The sequence below is a fragment of the Atractosteus spatula genome, chromosome 2, assembly GCF_055471065.1.
Source record: "Atractosteus spatula isolate fAtrSpa1 chromosome 2, fAtrSpa1.hap1, whole genome shotgun sequence".
Taxonomy (NCBI): Eukaryota; Metazoa; Chordata; class Actinopteri; order Semionotiformes; family Lepisosteidae; genus Atractosteus; species Atractosteus spatula.
This window is the reverse complement of record NC_142707.1, coordinates 50,611,388-50,635,100: the sequence shown is the minus strand read 5'-3', so window position 1 is coordinate 50,635,100 and position 23,713 is coordinate 50,611,388. Positions and strand designations below refer to the sequence as shown.

The following is a 23,713-nucleotide window of genomic DNA, read 5'->3' as shown; positions in this document are numbered from 1 at the left end:
TTTATCTTGGCAGAGCTCTTTCAGTTGCGTGTTCCGCTTAAAGGCTTTTGAAACTACACATTTCTACACATGCAGGTTTATTTCCACCACGAGGGGCTGTTTTGTGTACATTGTGTTTGATGCCTGATGCCTTTGCGGTACGCAGGGAGACACAGGTGATTCTGGGGTAGGCTCCTCCTAAATCAGAGGGTATTGGTGCAGTCTGCAGTGAAGTGCATTTAGGACTGAGAACAGGAGGCATTTCTTTATCCAGAGCATTGTGGGAGTGTGGAACAAGCTGACAAGCCATTTTGTGGAAGATGATATCCTGGTGTCTTTTAAGAAACAGCTGGATGAGATCCTGGGATTAATTAGTTCCTAAATAAAAAAATAGCTCAATGGCCCAAATGGTCTCCTTTATTAGCTCTCATGTTCTTATGCATTTCCTGTGGCTGCACAGTGCTCATTGTCTGTGTTCATTCCTGTCCTGTACCTGATGTTCATACACAGAGCAGCCCTTCATTTCGATTTTCTAGATTGTTTCTTAGAAACACTGCAGCCACACTAGCTTGGGGATAGCAAGATCTCCTGCCTGAGTTCTGTTGATAATTATGATAATAATTATAATTATTTTTATAATTATTTGCTCCCTTTTTCTTCCAGCTTCTGAAGACAAGCTGACTAGGCTAATTGGTACCTCTGAATTGCCCCAGCATGTGTGTGCCTGTATGTGTCTGTACAGGTGTGCATGGGCGTGTGCGTGCAAGTGTGTTTGCACGCTTGCATGTGCGTGTGTACAGTATGTGTATATGCATGCGGGTGTGTGTGTCTTTACGATGGAAGTGTGACCCTTGGCTCTAGGTCACCACGACACTCCTCCTCTCCCATAGAGGATAATGCCTGTTTCATAATTGGTTTTCTACACCAAGGCTGGTAGAAAAGGCATAATCAAGCCAAGAGAAACATAAAACCATTTAAAGGCAAAGGGAAAGTTTTCAACATATTAACAAGCAATCAATTTTGTGTGCTGAGGGACTGTCACTGAGCGGTGAGCCATGATGCAACAAGACACTGCAGGAGAACAGCACAACCAAGCAATCAGCACTCTGCTGCCTCGTCTCCTCGATCCATCACATCCCAAGTGAAGAGGGCACGTGCACTAACTCTGTGAGCATGAAAGATCTGATCTTCTTTCATGTTTAACCCTGAATTATCGGTGTGTTGCAGCTGCAGTGGCTGAGAAGCCTGTCGCGAAGATTGCTAGACTGCTGGGAGATGGTGAGGCACCAGCACTAACACCTCTGCAGAACTATGTGAAGGATGAAAACCTGAACAGAACAACTCCTGTCTCAGTGCTGCACACTTCTGCTGTGAGTAAATCATGATCAGGTCTCCTCAAGTGTCAAGAACATCACCATTGTATTCTGATTATAATCTGAGAGTGCAGAAGTACTTTTTATTTTGGAATCACCATTTACTGACCTACCCAATCTGGAATCACTAGTTGTAAGTTTTTCACAGCTCACAGCTATGAATCCTGGAACGGCACACCAGGGAGAATCTCATTTGACACACTCGCCACTCAGCCCCCCTCTCCTGATACGCCCACCTCCTCTCCTCTGACACCCCACATCACCCCCTCTCCTGACACGCCCACCTCCTCTCCTCTGACACCCCACATCACCCCCTCTCCTGACACGCCCACCTCCTCTCCTCTGACACCCCACATCACCCCCTCTCCTGACATGCCCACCTCCTCTCCTCTGACACCCCACATCACCCCCTCTCCTGACACGCCCACCTCCTCTCCTCTGACACCCCACATCACCCCCTCTCCTGACACGCCCACCTCCTCTCCTCTGACACCCCACATCACCCCCTCTCCTGACACACCTACCTCCTCTCCTCTGACCCCCCACATCACCCCCTCTCCTGACACACCCACCTCCTCTCCTCTGACACCCCACATCACCCCCTCTCCTGACACGCCCACCTCCTCTCCTCTGACACCCCACATCACCCCCTCTCCTGACACGCCCACCTCCTCTCCTCTGACACCCCACATCACCCCCTCTCCTGACACGCCCACCTCCTCTCCTCTGACACCCCACATCACCCCCTCTCCTGACACGCCCACCTCCTCTCCTCTGACACCCCACATCACCCCCTCTCCTGACACGCCCACCTCCTCTCCTCTGACACCCCACATCACCCCCTCTCCTGACACGCCCACCTCCTCTCCTCTGACACCCCACATCACCCCCTCTCCTGACACACCCACCTCCTCTCCTCTGACACCCCACATCACCCCCTCTCCTGACATCTTGTCCTCTGACATGCCCATCACCTACTCTTTCTCTTTTAACACAACCACCTCTCACCCCCTCACCTCGGACACCTCCACCACTGTTCCTCTCTTGTGGCATGTCCACCTCCCACCCCTATCCTTGGTCATATCCTCATCCCCCTTCTTTTCTTGCACGCCCACCTCCCACCCCTCTCAACGGACACGCCCACCTTCCAGCCAATCGACTTTCATCACATAGCCCCATACTGGAGCACTGGTGCTGGTTGGAGAGGAGATGTTCCATGTCCATTGATGACAGCACTGCACCCAGGCTGCCACAAGGGATCATTGACAGCCAAGAGAACTCTGCCAGTCATGCGCCAATAATGGAGATTAATTAATCATACACATGTCATTATGGAAAGTCACTTTCTGACTGAGCAGAGCAAGCTCTCTCCACTCTCCCCTCGTTAAAACAGCAAGGCACATAGACAGTTGGGGTCTCGGATTGCACCTACTCTCTAGCTTAGTTTCTCATTGGACCTGAGAGCACAGAGCTTAGCTGATGAGCAATAAGTATTTTAAAATGGATTATAAATGAAGCAAATAGAAAAAACTGAACATAGTTGCTGACGGGTGTTGTTTTTGTCATTTACAGTAAAGCCTTATTTAATATTTTTAAGTCAACACTTGAAAGCATACAGTATATTTTATTGTATTATACAAAAAATGAATACTGCAGTTGCTGCGGTTTCACTGACCTGTCAGCTTCAGGAGAAGAGTAGCTGGAGTGAAAATGAGATCAGACATGTGGAGACAAAAGACTGGTCTTCTTCTCATGTTTGATCTTCTTTAAACAACTGCTGCCTGACGTGACATCCTTGTTATCTGGGAATGCATATTTTCATTGCCCTTCACAGCAGCTACTACCCTTTCACCTTTTTGAATTCCCCATGTGAAAGTAAAAACGCTGTACACAGACCTTATTCAGACCTTCAGAATGCAGGCAGTTAGACAATTCAGGAGCAGAAAAATGTAATATAAGCTTTTCACCAAAGATTCTGGTGGATTACCGTATGTTAAAATGGGAAGGTACAAGGATACAGCTGATGTTTATATTGCAAGACAGAAACAGCTCCAGAATTGCTAATTTTGTATTAGAGGTATTTGTTTAAAAAAAGTGTAAACTAATTTGTAATTCAACAAAATGGGACATCATTGGATGGGGTTGGATAGTTTTGCAAGGTGCAGTAGGTCTTTATTAAGGAAAACATCAGTGATTCAGACAGAAAATGAAAAGGAAGAGTAGATGGTTCTATGAATTTGTACTCAGGGTGGAATATTCTAAACTAATTGGATAGAAAAAGTAACAGAACTCAACATGATTCATTACAGATGAAAGTGAAGAGAAGGAGAGTGAACAGAGAGTGGAAGAAATGCTTTTTAAATGTGTAACTTAGCGCAGGGAGGGCTGGATAGTTCTGCGTGAAGTTTGGAGCCTAATTGTGTGTAGTGCATTTCATTTCTGTTGGAGGTTTTGGTTAAGTGAACAGATATTGCCGAAACCTTGGACGGTCTGCCTCTTTATCATATTTGAGTTTAAGACTAATCTAACTACAAAATAAAAACACTGTGTTTGAGATACAAAACAAATATCAAAACAAAAAAATGGGTCTTAATGTCTGAGATATTCTGGGGCACTCTGACAGATAAGGATGTTGACTTCTGCTTCTGCAGATAGTACTGGCAAGGACATAAAGATGCAGAACGTTGTAGAGAATTGGCCCTGCTGGGCAGAATGCAGCACTGTAACGTATCCTAGTGCTGTGTTTGCCTGCTACAGATGTCTGTGCCTTCTTGTGAATCATTACACCTGATCGGTACTTGACAGGGCTTGATGAGTAGCATGTGTTATATATGACAGGTTTCAGTGCCTAAATTTCAACATATTCCCTAGATACACACTGATGTATTTCTCCTCCATCCATCTCTGCCCCGTAAATCCTCATTTTCAGCACGGTGATGGGAAAAGCACATACAGTAGATGGAGCAAAATATCCCATAATGCTCCAGTACCACCTTTTTCAAATTGTACCCATAGTATCGTCATAAACCAGCTCTATGTGATAAGGCAGACTGAATTGTGTCCTGTCTTGTATTCACAATGTCCGGGGTCACTGAGAAGAAGAGAGTATTTACAGTGCAGATGGCTGAGAAGTGTCTCCACATCTTACAGCCTAATTGGCTTGCCTTTGATCTCATGATCCTAATTAGCACCTGCTCCCCAGGAGTGGAATCGTGGAACAGCAGGGTGGGGTACGACCAGACCGGGGGCTCCGTCTGGGGGTCCCCCCGCAGCAGGTGACCTCGCTCCCTCGCTCCCCCCTGATCCTGAACCTTGTGCATCAGACACAGGATGTTGAAAAAGAGGGATGTGGCCCACAGACTTTTCCATTCTGATTATTCATAATGAAAAGATTTCTGGAAAAAGCCTTCTCCTCCTCAAGTGCCCCTAGAATAGAAAGGAGGAATTAAACAGCCGTTGCCCATCTCTGGATCATTACCCCGGCCTCGGCCAGACACCAGCTGCTTGTCACTTCTTTGCTTCAGCATGTCCTCACGCCACAGTCATTATTAAGTACAGTAATTAAGAAATGGAATCCCAAATGTGCTTTATTCAGCGATACATGGAGTTTAGAATGCAAGTTCGGGAGGGATGACAACAGCCAAGCCCCAGCCGTCAGTAATTCGGAATCATTCCTGACATTATTTCCTCCCATCGAAATCATGAATACTGTACGTCAGCCCCTTTTCCCCCTCGCCTTTGTCCTCTGCCCCCCTCCTCCGACCCTGTCTCCACCTGTGCAGCTGCCCCTTGGTCACCCCTCTCTCTGCACAGGGGCCCGGCCTCCTCGTCCTGTGTTTAGGAGATTGGTTCTCAGCCAAGCGGGTTAAGACAAAACATTTACAATGACTAAACTAGTCAATAAACCTGTTCAGCACACTTACTTTTGGGGTTTTAATATTCCCAGTGAGCTAAAATGTGAGGTCTAACTGTGGTGCCCTCAGTTACCCACCAAGACTGGCAACTCAATGTTCTTCAAAGTGAGGCATCGATCAATCGATCAATGTAATGTAGCCACGAGCAACACTTTTCTGTTCTCCCTTTTCTGGAATCATTTTTCAAGCAGTGCACGGTTTCAAAATGCAATATGGAAATGTAAGCTATCACTGCCCTGAAATGTACCCAACAGCAATTGCACAGCAATTTTCTCGTGAAAAAGAAATATATATTTTTTTCCCTATAACCGTTTCCGTGAAATGCCCTTTTAAAGATTAATCAAATAGTAAAATTCTTGGCTGCTCAGTTGCCAAGAAGAAATTGAATTGCAATCCGCTTTGCTTCGTTTTCATGAATGCCATTCCACAGTGATCACCTTGATTCAGGCAGGCCACGGTGTCAGGAAAAGCTATCCACAGGTGCTTTGTTTTGTAAAGCTGATCAGGGATTCGGGAAACTTGGTAGGAACAGTTTGACATGCTCTTGCAAAAATGTAAAACTACATCAATTCATCGGGAGGATAATGCTGCTATGTTCTAGCCACTAGATTAAAAAATCTTGCTGGGGAGAGAGCAGCTGTGGTGGAAGGGCTTACTGTCTGTCCCCAAGGGAGAGGAAAAAAACTGCTTTGAAATTTCACCGTGTGACTAGAAAGCATTGGTTCCAGATGAAAGCAGAAATTAGACGGGAAAAACAGCAAGTGCCAAGAAGCGCCAAGTTGTGCATATTGATTTGAAAGGAAATTTTAGTATCTGATGTCTCCGTGTTCCTTTTCCTAGATCTTTCATTTAAGTGGGAGAAGGAGTAGAACCACCAGGAAAAAGATAATAAAAGCGTAGGATTTACAAAGATCTAAACCTTTAAAAGAAGGAACTACAGTGGAAGCAAGCTAGGAGAAGAAAGCCATTACTTTCTTTAGTCTTAGTTTGTGAGTATATAGCATGTGGCATTCTCATCACCTATATGTGACATATTTTTAAATCATTTGAAGCTAATTCTATGTAATCAAGGCACGCTGTGTACTGTATATCTTGGTTATGGTACCTGTTCCATCTTGCACACAACCCAAGTCTTCCAAGTCTGGAAGCTCTGTGGCATTGGTGCTTTTGATTATTTCTGTAGAAGAATCTTGTGAATAAACCTCAGTCAGCAGTTTTTTTAATTCATGTCAAGAGTTCGATAACTCTTGATATGAGTTCTAAAAACTAGCTGAGCCCCAGATTCCTTTAGCATTTCTAGTGCACTTGAAGATATTGATCTAGAAATAATACACATATAACTGGGCCCGTGGAATAGCAATTTTGATTCTGCTATTATTAAGCCACCTGGGGTTTTAAAACTTGAACAGAGAAGACTACGAGGGGATCTATTTAAGACTGGCAAAGACGCTGACAATGTCAACCTAGTGGACCTCTTCAGAATGAACGGTAAAATACAAACCAGAGGACACAAATGGAAACTACTAGGGCATTCATTTAAAACCAAGCACATCTTTACACAAAGGGGTTGAAGAAGTATCTTATAAGCTGCTCAGCCACGTTGTCCAGAAGCACTTCTTTTAATAAAGGGCATTGGGACAAGCCTGTTGAGCCATGTTGTTGAAGCTGATACCCTGGGTTCTTTCAAGAAACAAATGGATCAGATCCTAGAATCAATTAGCTTCTAACAAGCAGGTGGAACTGACCAGCCTCCTCTCAATTGTGACTGTTTTTATGTTTGTGGTTTAGATCGAGGACATGAATGCATATACTTCCATGGTGCCGTTAATTAAATTAATGTCCATCATTTCCTGAGATTGCTGCTGTGTTAGGAGGTGTGATAGTGTAATCTGTGAGTGGCCACTCTCCTCCAGTCACTCTTGAGAAAGAGAGAGAATTCTAAACCCATAAACCCAGAGAAACATATATTGGTACTGTATACTCTGATGCTTTTTTGGACTTTTTGGCTCAAATGCCCCATGGTGTGAAATGGGATTTCAATCAAAGGTCCAGCTTCACAAAGATGTGGTACACGAGGTCTCTGAGTCACTAAAAATGTTTCCTTATGTATGCTGGAGTGTTTCTGCATTTCCAGATCTCACAGGTCTTTTGGAACACCTGGGCTGTATTGCAGTAAGCATACCTAAACCACTTCAGAAAGATACGCAAGGCTCATCAAGGCTCTTTGAACATGAGTTTCAGTGATCATGGAACTATGCAAGAAGGCAAAGTTTGGGCTCCTATTGCAATAAATAATTTTAATGATGTACCTACCTCAGCAGTTCCCCAAGTGTACGAAGATCCATCTGAATAAACAAGGATAAGTCAGATGTTCATATTATTCTGCTCTCTTCTCCAGATGTAGAGACCCCCAGGTGTAGTAGGATACAGATGGAATAAGCTTGGATTAGTGTGTTTAGTGTTTAGTCACACTTACTGTTCTATTTTTTAAATTGCAAATCTTGGAATTTGTGCTTGGGAGTATCCTTCAGAAATGTATTCCCTCTATTGTACGTAAGGGGTTCCCAATCCTGAGCTGAGCTCTGTACCTCCACAGATGCTTAATTAAGCCAAAAAGTTGCTTGGTTGGAACTTTTGAGAGGTTTAATTTCTAGTCAAAGGTTGTAGATTTTGGGGTGACACAATGGTTAGTATTACTACCTGGCAGTGCTAGAGTACCGTGTCCAGTTCCTTGTTCATGTGGGTTTCCTCCCACAGTCCAGAAACATACTGTCACGGGAGCCGGGTCAGACTCCCGTGGGGTGTGCTGTAAAGACCCTATGCCTGAAGGTATAGTCCGCAAGAGTCGTGAGCCGGACATCAGGGGAAACACGCCAGGGTTTATTCGGGGAACACACACAGTGGGCAAAAACAGTGATCCAGTGCACAGGGAAAAACTCAAAAGGCAACCAAGTCCAAGCAGGTCCAAAAAGGGATTATCATGGCGTAGTCCGTGATCCGACAACCAGGAAATCCATCCAAGACATTGACAAAGGTAACATCCTCTGGACAGGAAAATAGACCAGGAACACGAAAAATAAAACCTTAATGGGACAGGCGCTCCGAGCCCCGGGCTCAGAGGTCAGGACGCCGGGTGAAGGCCTATGCCCTCAGGCTTCCCACAGGCCTGGTGGCAGGCAGGCCTTCAGATGTCCGTCTTCCAATGCTGAGCCAAGAACTATGGAGACGCCTGGCTTAAATAACACAGAAGAGACAAGACACAGCTGGGGATAACGAAACTAAAATCTATACCAAAGAAGGTAGTAGTGCCTACTAGAGGAGGGCTGACGACCGTGACACATACTTGTAGGTTAATTGTCTTCTAGGAAAACTGTTCCAGGTGTCTGTGCGTGCCCTGCGGTGGACTGATGTCCCGTCCAGGGTGAATTCTGTCTTGCACCCATTGCTTGCTGGCATACAGTAGGCTCTGGCTTCCTCATGACCTCGAATTAGATGAAGCAGTTAGAAAGTGGGTGGGTGGTTGGAGATTTTAAATCACTTAAGAAAAGCAATAGTTTAAACCTCCTATAGGTTTAGGAACTGAAATAAATTAAAAAGATCAAGTTAAACCTGTTATTAATTCTATTTATGAGCCAATTATTTAACTGAGTGCTCAGGTGGAACCAAAACCAGTAGGTGGTTTGATTACATGATTGGGAAGGCCTGGTATTGATCACTACTGTGACCACTGCAGGAGTAAGTTTGTGAACTACACAAGGTCACAACAGCAGATATGTCCTCCACCTCTAATGTATTTGGTGACATTTCCTTTGCCTGTGCTATTGACATACATCTGGGGAATCTGTGTGAGTATGCAGGCAATAATATTTATTTTAGGTTGGCTCCTGTTGTTATGGAGGCAGTCTCTCAGAGCTGCCTGCCAAGCGCTCAGTCTATGAGGCATGAGAAGCCACAGGAGAGCAGTTTGTGTGTGTGTGGTCTTTGGGGAGCGTCTTTTACAGCTTATTTGTGTTCTCTGACAGTGTATGAAATTCCCAGTATTCCTCAGCTCATCCATACTTTTAGAAAACGGACTCTAAAAACATGATTCTTTGCTCCTCCTCTGGATGTTGTCTGTATAAAGAGGTATTTATGCTACTTTTTTATAATAATAATAATAATAATAATGGACAATCTAATTTCTATTTTCTAATGACACACATCAGCAATTCTGCACCAGCAGCCCCACCTGGAGACACACAGCACCATTCTGCACCAGCAGCCCCACCTGGAGACACACAGCACCATTCTGTACCAGCAGCCCCACCTGGAGACACACAGCACCATTCTGCACCAGCAGCCCCACCTGGAGACACACAGCACCATTCTGCACCAGCAGCCCCACCTGGAGACACACAGCACCATTCTGTACCAGCAGCCCCACCTGGAGACACACAGCACCATTCTGTACCAGCAGTTATTCTGCATCAGCAGGCCCAAGTAGGAGATTGCTTTTGTGCTTCCCCACATATTACCAAATAAATTTCCTTTGCCTAGTATCTTACCACACAGAAAAAGTGTTTTTGCATTTCCCTAACTTTTGTTTCTGTGCTTTTTACAATCCTTCTTTTCAAATCTGCAAATTTGATTTGTTAGCTAACTGTACCAAAATCAAAAGAACTGAAATACATCAGAAAGAGCAATGAACCCTGAACAGATTCCTGCAAAACAGCACTGCTCACATCAGCCCAGTTAGAGGTTGTACCCCTCACGATGTGTTTATGGAAATTAAAAAACATGGGAATGTATGATTTTTTGTGGGTGTCACTTTCTGACTTTATCTGTCCTCTGATGGATTGGTTTTCTCTTACTACAAATTGGCTTGATCTTCTCAGTTTTCTGGAGGCATTTCTCTGTTTCAGCGATGGTGTGTTCTTTTTCTTTGGCCTCATGACACCACATGGAGTCATCTGCATTTTGCGCAACATTTTGTGTTACCCAGTTTTGCTTCAGTTTACAACATGAGGGAAGTGCACCAACTGAACAGATTTTGGGCCATTTTGTTTCATATGTGCTCAGTACAAAATTGTTTGCACATAATGGTCTTCTGCCCCCAAACCCACCCTTATGTTGCAAAAGGAAAAACAAGTATGAAAATGTTGCAGCTAATCTCAAGACAGCTTGGAAACAAAGAGTGTTGCATCAGAAATTTAACAGAGGATGAATCGATGACGAGTAGGGTTTGATTGCAATCAGAAACAAAGTTGGTGAAAGTGGTTGCATGCCCTTCAAATGGCAAGTGAAATTCAGTCCATCAAACCTTCAATTTTCAAAGAGATTGACTTTATAATTGAATTTTTACAGACAAATGTAGAACCAAATCTGTTTAATCAGGCTTTGTGTATTAAGCCTGACAAGTCAGACAGAGAGTTTTCCCTTTACGAATCTTATAAACACAGAAATTGTATTATTTATGTATGAATTTAAACACTTGCGAAATTACTGTCACCCATCTACACAGCCATTTATCCATCCTTGTTGCTAAGAAAGTCTTTGCGTGTTCTGGTGTCTTTAAAGGGCAAACCAGTTGCTATGAACCATGGGAAGAGGAATGTTAATTAGCTCTGGCCATTTCACAAAGCCTGGACACAGAACTGTCTAATTACTGTTTGCAAATGTAGAGTCAGAATGATTAGAGATGTGTTGTGTAGTGGTCAATTCATTCATATCTAATTAATATTCACATCTGTATGGCTGCCTATCTATCTATCTCATTTTCCTCCTTCTCCTTTGCAGTTTTCTATAACAGTAAAATTCTGTTCCTCCAGAAGTTCAAATGCACTCAATTAAGTTAGAATGCTGTGTCTCATCTCCAGAAAGAGGATAAGGGTGAGCAAGAGATTTCATTACACAGTTATATCACTTACCAGATGTTAATACAATCTGTAAGCCATTGTGCTGAAACATCCATACCCCACTAAGTAAAGAAATTGAAAAAATGAAAAAACAAGGGAATTTAAATAATATAAAACGCCAAAGGCTTAGAAATGTCAGTTTTTTAACATGTTTTCTGGTTCTGTTGCAATAAATCAGTTCTTACTTTTCCATAACAGAAATATTCAGTCAGCTTGTTTTCAATCCATTTTATTTTATATACACCCATCAAAATGCTTTACAGGAAAACAAGGCAGAAACAATAGAGACAGGTCATTAATGATGATAACAACAATATTATTACAGTTAATCAGTTATTATAATTAGTAATAACCAAGATGAGAGTTAAAGGTGCTGACTGATTTTGAAGATCTCGTATGGGCTGGAAAACCAGTCCACAGAGTTGGAGCCATGAAACTGATAGCCCAGTTCACAGTGTTCAGGACCCAGCTTTGAAAATAAGAGGAGTTCAAAGGTCACAGAGTGCAGATGCTGTGTGGGTCTATGAACAGTTTAGAGACAAAATCAGGAACCAAACCATTCAAGCCCCTAAAGGTGAGCAGCAATGCTTTGATTTTTTTTTTGTTGAAATCCGTAGGGAACCAGTGCAAGGCAATTAAGAACAGAAAATATACGCTCATGCCTTTTAGTTTTATTTAAGATCTAGGCAGCTGATTTCAACCTTGTTATGAACATGTTTGGAAACATCAGCCAGCATTGCATTCCAATTATCAAACCAGAAAAAGATAAAAGCAGACATGAGCTTTTCTGTGTCAGGCTGGGGCGAATTGGAATAGATAAACACAATGTTACTGAAATTAAAAAAAGTTTCGTTTGCAACATTGCTACAGTGCATAAGCTTCAGAATGCAATCTAATAGCTTACAAAGCTCTAGAGCTCTGGACAAACAGCACCAAGAGTTTAAAAGTAAAATCTTTTGTTGCCTCCATTTTTTAACATCAAATCAATGTAACAAGATAGTCTGTGATCCATAATTCACATTATGGACAAAAGTTCAGATGCCATCAGATTATTGTGTATGAATGTGAATTATACATATACTTTATAGTACATAAAAAATAAATAAAACTTTTTTGCCCAAACTATGATAAATGGGAATGAAAAGCAAATCAGCTTCTATTAAAATTCCATTCTGCAGAAAAATCAACTGGACTGGTGCACTCTCTTTCACGTGTTCTGATTTCATGTGATTTACTTCCCATGATTTAAATCTATTTCTTTCAATTTGAAAGCTCCCCAAGACATGTCCATTTGTAACAAAATGTGAAACTGTCTTTGGGTTTTTGTTTAGATCTTGTTTTCAAACAAGAAGGAATGAAACTGGCATCAAGTATTCTTCCTCTCATGGCTCTGCATGAAAGGAGAAACACTGACAGAACAGAACTATCTATTTCTTTCAAACTCTTGCTCATTTGTCATTCAAGAGCGAACAGATACATTTAAGGAACTGAGTGACTTTAGTCTTGAACAGAGAAGACTGTGAGGAGACCTGATACAAGTATTAATGGACTGTCCTACACTGACAGGCTGAAGGAACTGAGTCTCTTTAGTCATGAACAGAGAAGACTGTGAGGGGGCCTGATACAAGTATTAAAAATCCTCAAAGACACAAAGTTCACAGTAAAACATAAACTGGAGAATACAAGTTTAAACTACATGGAAATGAATTTAAAACCTGATACCTTGGTTTCTTTGAAGGAACAGTTTGATGCGATCGTTGTATTAATTTTTTTATGTGTATCACCAGTAGGAGGCAATATAGCCCCCCTGCTCCTGAGCCATTAAATTGGTTAGGATCCACAGGGTTTTCCTCACATTTCCTGGGTTTTTCTTATCTACACTTCCTCGGAGATCATTTTGTGATTTAATGGATAGTGATCGCCTACAAATTATTCAAAATATTATAAATACCTTGTTTTGGGGATTTTTTTATTTAGACTTAAATTTGTATAGTGATGCAGTTTGTCCCATATTAGAGCATGGCATCACTGTGTCTTGTTTCAAAACCACAGAGATCAGACGTTTTGTGACCGAAAGTGATAGAGGCAGCTTTTGCTCTGATGAATCATTCTCCTAGCTGTGTTTATGGAGCAGGACGCACAGGTGTTCGGTGTTTCTGTGTTCAGTAGACTGGAGCTTCTTCTCTCTTTCCTTTACAATTGCAGTGGAATGTATTTTTATGCATTATAATGCACCATAATAAGCAACTGTGTTGCCTCCCTTCAACCGTATGTGTGTATCTATCTGTCCATCCATTTACAACCCACTTTATCCAATTCAGGGTTGTGGGGAAGCCAGAGGAAGCCACAGGAAGCAAGCCTGTCCCAATAAGCAACAGGCACAAGGCAGGATACACCCTAGACAGGACACCAGTCCATCACAGGGCTCACACAGACACAGACACACACACTCACACTCATACCAGGGCCAATTTGCCCAGAAACCAGTTGACCTGTAGTCCTGGGGCCCTGAGTTTGATGTCCACTCTGATATCTGAGTTTGTGTGTTCTCCCCATGTTCATGTTCAAGATATACTTGCACTGATGTACTAAATGAGTATTTCACTCTGGGGTTCACTGAGGAAGAATCAGCACCAGGCCTCAGGCAGCAGGAGGACATGGTTCTGTATTTAAAGTGGGACTCAAAGAGCTTGATCCAGGAGTATAGAGAGCCCAATTGCTGGACAGACAGGTGGCTGAGCTGGGGTGCCTGCAGACAGACAGCGAACATCACTAAGACTGGAGGGAACGGAGCAAATGTGTTGCTGTGGCTAGCTAGGGCACTCAGAGCATGGTGCGGGCAAGCACAGTGCAAGTCCTTAGTCGTACAGGCGAGGATCAAAGCCGGGGAGACACTGTAGCAAAGCACAAGGGTGAATCCGGGAGTTGTGATCGAGCTTCAGTACAGTTCAAAGCCAGAGGCACACCCCAACAAAACCGAAGGTGATCCGGGAGCACCATAGAGAGACAAAGCAGGAGTCAGAGTACAGACAAAGCCAAGCAAGGGAATAAGCACGAGACAGCAATCGAGGGGCTTGGTGGCCAAACTCAATGACAGAACCAACAGCTCTGACATATAAAACTCATTATAACTGTCTTATTATAAATCACAGTCCCTCAAGACAGGTTGAATAGCAGAGACTGGAGAGCTGCTAGTGTAGAGCCCTTCCACAAGAAGACAAGACATTATAGACCAATAACTCTGACTTCTGTTACATTACAGGCACACAAGACAGGGCTCGTACCACAGACTGGAGAAGTAAACTAAATTGCATGACCAGTTTGTCAGAATTCTTTTAACGAGCTACAAAAGCAATGGATATACACAGAGCAGATGATATGCTGTATTTAAATTTTCAGAAATATTCAAAGCTTTAAATACAGTTCCTGAAAAAAAAATATTTCTCAAATTGCAGCCAAGCTTACAAATAAGAGCTACAGTAGGTGAGTCTCTTGGATCAATGTGGTACTAGGGAGCCAGATTCAACAACATGGCTGGTTGTAGACGGAGTGAAGGGCCTCCTCTCATTTGTAACAAGTCGTATGTTTTATTCTTTATTGAAATAAGGTGCAAGATCGGGATTTTCTTGTGTGTGAATCTAATTCCCCCCCCAGACTGTTGCAGGACATTCAGTGGAGTGCTGTCAAGATTAGGCTCAAGGGTGAAGGCTATAGACATGCTTGGATATTGTACAGCAGTGAAAGCTGTCTCAGTGAGACATCAGAGAATTGCAAAACATGGTTTACTCTTATTAAAAGTTTGTGCTTTCTCTTTAGATTACTATTGGCACAAGAGCCGACAGCAATGGCACTTTGTCCTCTGTATCACAATGTAGAAGTGTGGATGCAGATATGCATGTATAATAAAAAAAATACCTTGTGATGCATGCATAATGTATACTGTACATGCCACAAGCAGATAGATGAAGGAGTGAAATCTTATAAAAAGGCATCTTGAGCATGGACAGAATGTCACCGCTGAGTGTAACCAGGAATGTCAGATTCTCTGAGAACTAATGCTTAATTAAGGCTAATGTATCTTAGTCCAGCAGAATTTCAGGCATTGACACAGCACTGTAGGAAGTTCAATATTGTGTGCTTGCTACACATGTGTGACTGCTGCCATCTTTATATCCGTGAGAGTGCGGCAGGCATGATAAGTGACTACAGTTACAGGTGCCCTGCCACTATACTGAACACTGATCTCAACAATAAGCTAAAGTGGGGATTAATTCTTTACTTACTGTATTACTGGCGATGGAGTCAAGAACTTCAGATTCTCATATGATGTTAACTGGGCTTTTGTTTGGTTTATAAAGGGCATGCATAGCCCTTGTCAGGATTGTTAGTCTGACATCTGTTCGTATTGGAGTGAATTGTACAGTACTTGAATCTTCACTTATTTTACATTGGGTCTTGCTTGATTCTCAACTTTATTAAGTGGTGATTATTTTTTTTATTTTGTTGTCAGACCTAATAAGGCAAATGGTGCTGTTTCCATCCATTTTCTAACCAGTTTATCAAATACAGGGCTGTGGGGGGAGCTGGAGCCTATCCCATCAAGCAAAGGCAGGATACACCCTGGACAGAACACCAGTCCATCACAGGGCAGACAGACACGAACACATACTACTCACTCACACCAGGGCCAGCTTTCCCAGGAGCTCATGAACCCACCAGAAAGTCTTTGGACAGTGTGAGGAAACGGAGCATCCAGAAGAAACCCATGTGAACATGTAGAGAACATACAGATTTCTCACAGATAGCACCTCAATAATTGAACCCAGGGCCCCAGTGCTGTGAAGCTGTAATGCTAACCACTGCACTACCATGTTCCCCAATCGTTCTGTATCCAATTGTAACAATTGTAGTAATACCACTTCTATCACTGCTACACAATTATAAAAAACTGAAAAACAGCAATTATTGTCTTCTGGATTGTGGGACTATCTGTTTAACACATACTGTACCTTTAGCTCTGTTAAGTTTTTTTTTTACGTAGATTCTCTTCATGGTCTGAAAGCAGAAACACAATATGAACAGAATTAGACATCAGCAGCTGTTACATTGTGAAAGCCAAGGAACTGTGTTTTTTTTTAAATGCTTTTTGTCTAAGTCTTCTGGCCATATAACTTGTCTGTCTGATATCGAGATTGGATGCGTGGAGCTGAAGGTGACTGCTTTCTGGATTTCCCCTCGGGTCTAGATTAGTCTGTGTAGAAAATCTCATTAATGCTGTCCTGCAAAAAAACAGGGGCTCAGTTCCATGACACATCAGTCATATAACAAACATAAAAGCAAAGAAATGCTGTACTGTAGATGTCAGATTCCTGCATTAAGAAGTGCTTTGCACCTGGATTTGGTGATGTCTGAGGTTCTTGCGAACAATTTCTCTTTGACCTTGCTCCACGCACATTCACAGTATTAATTTACAATATTTCGTAAAGTGTTGGCCAGCCCATTATAAAAATGATATGGCCACTCTTGAATTGATCATTCAAGCAGGTACATTCTGGGACTTTAAGGAATGTGACAGGCTGATGGAATCTCTTTAGAACAGAGAAGACCTGGTATACATATTCACAATCCTCCGAGTCACTGACAAATTCAAGCCAGTGGACAACTTCAGAAGGAACAGAGAAACATTAACTCAATTAACATGAAAGTCAATTAAAACTAATTAGAGTTTACACAGAGGATTGTGGGAGTGTCTAACAAGCTCCAGAGCCATATTGTTGAAGCCGGTGATTTGATTATTGGATCAATTATTAATAACCCAACAGGCCAGAGTGGCCTCTGCTTGTTCTTAAGCATTTTCATATCCTAAGAGACCTAGACCCTCCTGTAGGTCCAGGTTTATCCCCGAGGTCCCCTGCCAGCAGGACATGGTGGCGCTGTTGCAATAGTGTTCCACTTTCCCACAATATATTGACCGGCTGCAACAGCTCTCCTATGAAGCTCTTCCAGGAGTGACCCAGTCATGAAGAGTAAGGCCAACAGCATGGCGAATCTGCAAGGAAAAATAATTTCAGACACTTGTACCCATGATCTCCACCCCTTGGTCATAACCCACAGTCCATGACCCTAGGTGTGGATGGGGACATGGAGCTCCAGACTAGCACAGTGCCCACCACAGCGCCATGCCCACTCCAATCTGCCAACTGCCCTCCCTCTCCACTGGGCTGCAGAGTTCAGCCTCCCCACGCCTCCTCAAGTGTGGACTGCTCTGCCACAACAGCTTTGCTGATGGTCATGGTGAAAGGGGGTTTTTCAAGTCCCTGCTTTCATGTCATGGGCAAGAAGTCAGGACCCCTGTTTTCATCTTGTTCAGGCCCGGAGCAATGTGCTTTAATAAAGAGCTCTGTACTACCTGGAGTCTGCTTGATTACTGGACCCTTGGCTAGGACACATCCACAGGACAGGAAGAGGGACAGGGCCACATCAGGGATACAAAATCCAGGGCTCTGAAAAAAGACTAGGAAAAGTCAGGGAACAACTGCTCTGATGTCCTCTCATTTGGCCTTAAAGATGACTTCTCAGTACGTAGTCTGGTCTGACATCTGTTCATGTCAGATTAAACTGTATTTGAATCTTCACTGATTTACATTGGGTCCTGATTGATTCTTGTCTTTTTTTCCTTGAAGCTTATCTCTTCTAAATGACTGATTAATCACATCAGAGAGAGCTCGAGCACCAGCACTCCAATGTTTGTAAGCTTAGTGTTAATTGCATAGATGAATATATTACAGGATTAATTCTGGACTTTGTTAACAATGCCACTTTCATCCTTAAAGACAGTAAGACAAACATGGCAACAGCAGAAGTGCAATATTCTGCATCTCAGCCCAAAGAGGAGCTCTGCCTGCTGCATGTTTGTAGAGCAATCACAATCACACCTGAGCACCGTTCACCCTTCATCATTAACTGCAAACCTCGAGCAGACATTTCACTGATAGTCTGCCCTGACTGCTTGCCTGTCAGTGACTGATCGATGACTGGGTCAGGGTCTTCAGACTGAGGAAATTCCACCACCTTGACTGACTCAGCTTCATTTGTCTGATATCTGAATATGATACATTTCCTGGAGATTAGTTTAACATGAATTAGCCTTTACACAATATGACCTTGCCATGAAATAGCTTTTACACTCCAGCTCATCATCTGAAATCATTATGGCAAACATAAATTAGAACAGGTACAGAGAATGACTTTGAGATACAGTATCACACAATCATGGTACATGCATAGCCTCTGTTTGTGTGCAATTTTGCAAAGCACTGTATCAGACATGATCTTAATGCACAGCATCTGAAATTAAACACTCTCAGCTAAGGGGGGTTATAACTTCAAGGTGAGAGACCTGGAAAACATTTCAAGTGCGTGCTGGCTTGTGACACGGTGAGTTCCTGATATACTAATCCAGAGTACACCCACATCTCAGGAGACAGATCTACAGGAGGGCTGTAGGCTCAGTTTTGTAGGTTCGGCCTAATTGTTCACTGTACAGAACAGCCACTTGCAATCTCAGGAGATGATGGGAAGCAGCTGGAACGAGACCTGATTTGTTCCCAAGCCGACATCTAAGAACAGTGACATTGATTTTAGCATTAAGAGACCAGCCTGTTTCATCCAAGTGGCACAAAAGTGTTCCCAAACACTCTCAGAGCACTCGGCAAACCACAAAAGCACTCTCTGGGCTTTCCAAGATCAGTGACATCGACTTGAAAGAACATGCCATGCTCATTGACCTGCTCAATAACCATGCCTTGCTCTCCGACACATCCAAGCCCAGCTTCAAAAAACTCTACCACCTGTCCACTGAAATCATATTCAGCAGAATGATGTGGCAGCAAACTACAGACCAATTGGTGTTTTGCCTATTTTCAAGGAAAGCAATAAAAAAGTTAGAGCTAAAGAGCCAGATGACCTACTGTATATTGCAACAGTATCACTGGATATTATCAGCTTGGGTTTAGAAAAACTATGTTTAGTTTGCCTAAATGCCTGACTTCTTTGAACAAGTTGTGATGTGGTTCTTATTTTTTCTGTCATCACGTATCAACATTTACTGTAAATATATTTCACTTCACATTGCTAAAAAAACAAATATCTAGAGCTGTTACTAAGTTACTAGAACTGTCCCTGGTACTAAAGCGAGTCTAATGTTGGGCTTTACTGAAAATGGCGTGCACAAGATCAGATTTAAATGCTGTAAAAGGAGAATTTTTTACATCTGGCTTATAGCCGTGTGTGTTCAGATTTGTAGAAGGTACCTTGTTTGCTCCGGCTGTAGTGTATCTGCACGCCATTGTCTATTAGGGCAGAGCCTGCCCGTCCACGCGAAATGCTTGCTCTGGGTTACTGTCTAGGGCCATGTCTGTCTGGGGAAGGAGGAACAGGGCAAAATCTATGTTTATTCCTCGGGGAATTTTTCAGGAGGAAAAATTCAGGCCTGTGCTGTCTGACACAGAGCAAATGGGCCATTTTCACGACTTCCACAACCATGTTGAAGATCCTCCATTAAAACTTTTTTTTTTTACTCAGAATTTTTATTTTTTTTTGTTACTCTTCTCCACTTTTCCCAGAGAAGATAATGATTTTTTGATGCATTGCTGTTTGCAACTGAGCGTGTCACCAAGGTCTGCGTATTTCAGTCTGGAGCAATAACAAAGGAAACCATCAGGGGAAGCAAATGCAGCAGAAAATCGCTGTGACTGCTTAACACCCCCCGTCCTGCACACAAAAGCAAGCAGCGCTCTCCCTTCATTAATCATACAAGTGGGGGTCATGGGGGTGGGGCTTTGGTCTAGGAGTGTTATATTCCTACAGTATGTCTTACTGATCTTAATTCAATAGCACGAGACCACCGCAAAACAATGCCCAGGGGCACCCGCCTTGTCACAATAAGAAGGGCCATCAGCTGCTTCAAGAGAATTTCCGGTTAAATAATAAAGCATTCAAATTCGGAGAGACAACTTTACATTATTAATGTCGCTTAAGCACGCAAGATCACCAGGCTTAAACTCCATTTGTCACAAAAATATGCTGAGGAAAAGAGAAAAGAGAGAAATCAGTGCTGACTGTATTTATGGATGCATAAGACTGACTGAACCGAGATTCTTAACTGTGCATCCTGGGCAATCTTTTTCCGCAATGTGAATGGGTGGTGTTGTTCCACACCCCTACAACTCTCTGTGTGAAGACATGCCTCCTCAGCTCGATGTCTAATGAATTCCCTCTTGGAATTCCACTTCGGTCATTTCTCTAATCGGTCTCAGCTAATTCCCTTCTAGGAGTTATTAATCTAAAAAGTGAAACTCCCAACAAGCCAGCTGTCATACAGAAAGGCAGCATAACCACATTTTGGCTGTTTTGCTTTGCACTAGTTGGAAAGAAAGTAGGATTTCCCCTGACAGCTTGCCTGGTTCTAGGCTGGATGACTTATCCCATCCATGGCCAATGTGACTTTTACTGTATGTAGAAATGTTTAAAGGTCAAGCCACTCATGCAAACATGCTTTGCATATGATGGAATATAATTTGCATGTAATTCAGTCCGATTTTAGGATTGTATTGCACATGAGCATTAGACTTGCTCAAAATGTTTCTCAGGTGGTTAAATCATCGCAATTTTCTTTGCACAGAAACCACGGCTGCTCGCTGTTTTCTTCTGATAAAAGCTGCCTCAGTGCCGAGGGCCGCTGGGACTGCTATCTGTTACCGCGTGCTTGTTTAGAGGAGTAAGACGCCTCTGAAAAAGGTTGCTTTGTTCTCCCAAAGATATCTGCTCGTTTACATTATTGCCCCCAGGAATGCACTTGCTCGTCCCAAGAACAGAGCAGAAAGCTTGACTGAGCCTGTCTCGAAGACAGAACCGTGACACGCTGTATAATCTGCTCCGAATCACCATCCCTCCAGACAAGGCTCTCCACCCTGATGTTTCTTTCTGTTAGGCTGCTCAATTAATTTAAGAGTAAATTCATTCCAATTTTAAAGTTGTTGGACTAGACAGCGTTGTGTTTCGATTGGTACTTATTTGATACTAATTGATACTTTTGCCACAGCTAAATACATTTCTCAGCCCGTGAACAAGACCTTGTACAAGACCAAAAAGTCCATTTAGAGCTCACAGGAGCTGAGGATGGTTCATTCTACAGGGAGTGAAGAAAGGATTGAGGGAGGAGAGAAAGAATGCATCTCTTCCTGTATTGTTAATTGCTATATAAATCTGTAAAGCGCTCCATGGTTAACTGATCGACTGATCGATCAATTGATGGGTGGGGACTGCTTCAGCCCAAATTCCCTGCGCTCTGGTCTTTTTTTTCTTTCCAGATGTCAACGCAAACTCTGACAAACGGCCTTTCCTCTGTCCGCTGCTCTTTCGTATTTTTTTTAACTTGCTTTGTGTCCAGGGTGTGTCGGTCCTCTTGTCTGTTTTTAAATGAAAGCTGCACATGTGCATAAACATATAGATAGGAACACAAGTTACAAACTAGAAGGGGACATTGGTTGGTTGGGTGTTCGATTTGGTGACTGGCACACAAGGATAAAAAGAATCAGTAAGGAACGAGCCAGTTGAAGGCAAGGTCTTGACTCCGTGAGTGTATAATGTCTTGCTCTGAGCTCAAGGTGTCGACTTGCTCATCTCCTGTAGCGTCTCGCTCCCAGTGCTGACCTGCTCTCCTCTCCAATCCTGAGAGCCACTGTATCAGTCTCGCCACCTGACAGGAAGACCCTGGAGTGCCACGCAAAGGCCCGGAGGCATGTGTCTTTCAGATTTGCCTTTAGCAAGGAGGCTGAATTGTTTAGTTGATTTGAGAAAAAGAACTTTGAAAGACCTTTTTTATCAAGGCCACTCTGACTCCAGTCAGGAATGCAAAGTGCAGTACGTATTGTTACAGCTTTAGGTGACTAGGAAGTGTCTCTCAGAGTTTAGATAAAGTGTGTAACACCAGGCAGTGTAACACTTCCAGCTTCAAAGCAGAGGGGATGTTTGCTGAGATTTGGAGGGTCCCTGATCACAGACTGTCAAATTTACCTTGGTTTACCAAGGTAAATAAGTTGTGGGTTAATGATTGTCAACGAGCAGTCCAGAAACATACCAATATGAGATCACATTAAGACCACAGAAAAGGGAGAGGAAGGACAAAAAGAAAGGAGGAGAAGAGGGCAAGGAGAGAGGAGAGAAAGAAGACCTGAAGAGAGGAGTCAGGAGGAGTTGGGACTTGAAGTTTGCGCCAGGCGAGAGCCTCTGCTTTTTGTTCATCCATACAAAAACTGACTGGAACTTTGTATTTGAACCAGAGCATGCTGTTCTGTGTTTTTAAGGGGGTACATGGTAACTCAGGTAGAGACATCTTTCCTGCTTGTGGGTGCATTTTTAGAATTGGGAGATAGGCTCGTATTTATTTTATGGCATTCAGGTTTGCAGAGAGAGAAATGTAACTGCAGGTTGTATTACAGTTATTTAGAAGGCAACTTATCTCTTATTGCGGCCTTTGTGGGCATTATTTAAGCATTCAATATTTGTTAACAATCTGAGGTTTTCTGGATAATTAGGATGTTAGGTCTCTGAAATGCCTTGTTTGTACATACTGTAAATATAGTAAATTATGTGTTGTATGTTTTGTTGTGTGTAGAGTAGTGTTTGTCTTGTCAATGTTAATAAACATTTGTTTAACCAAGTGTGCCTGGATTATTATTCTTTTCACCAAAGCTGTTGCAGAGACGAAAGAATTCATGTGTCTCTAATTATACCAACCCCTCTGGAATATTCTGGAGAAATCACTAACAAGTTGGGTGTTATGAATATTTATTTTACTTATTAACTAAACCACTTGGTCAATTCATGATTTTCAAAATTTTTGTAACCCTATTTGTAACAGTATTCTTTAATAAAGAGATAGTAAAGAGACACTTATAAGTGCTACTGGTTTTGTGCTAAATAGAGAACATTAGAGACAAGTTATGACAATTGCACTCTCAATGGGCTCACTGCACTGTTGAACTCTCAGTGACATTGCAAAATATGTCTCATTTTAAGCAAGTTATTGCTGCTGCATTCATTTTTTACATTCCAAGATGTTCAGTGGACTTTGCTCTTTGCTTAGAGACAAGTCGGTCAGTTTGACATGTAAATCAAACTGCTGACAAGCAGAACCACTCAGAATAACCTTAACTGGATAATAATAAAGAGTAACAGCTAGCAGGGAATAGTGGTGTTAATCCCTGCTCTGGGTTTGATTCCAGTTTGTCTGTCTGTATGGAGTTTGTGTGTGTTCCAGATTCAAGATGTGAGGGAGAAATTTGATTGGATACTCTTAACGAGGGGGTCAAGGCAGGAAAGAGATGCACTATAGGGAAATCATACTATCCACTGAGGTTTGTGACCAGTCTGATGTTCTGCTTTTAAAAGAACAAACAAAAGGAGGTCATTCGGCCCACCTGCCCCCTTTAATATGTAGTAGTTCATTGATACCAAGATCTCATTCAGCTGATTTTTGAATGAAGCTACT

At 42.7% G+C, this 23,713-nt stretch overlaps 1 protein-coding gene across 1 annotated transcript in view; it reads left to right on the top strand.

Moving 5' to 3' along the window:
• LOC148839835 (leucine-rich repeat and fibronectin type-III domain-containing protein 2-like) overlaps positions 1–23,713 on the top strand; it is a 174,986-nt gene that overhangs the window by 111,722 nt on the left and 39,551 nt on the right. The window contains exon 3 of the mRNA XM_088935144.1: positions 1,207–1,349. The gene's annotated coding sequence lies outside the window, so the exon portion shown is untranslated. The remainder of the gene's footprint in view (positions 1–1,206; positions 1,350–23,713) is intronic.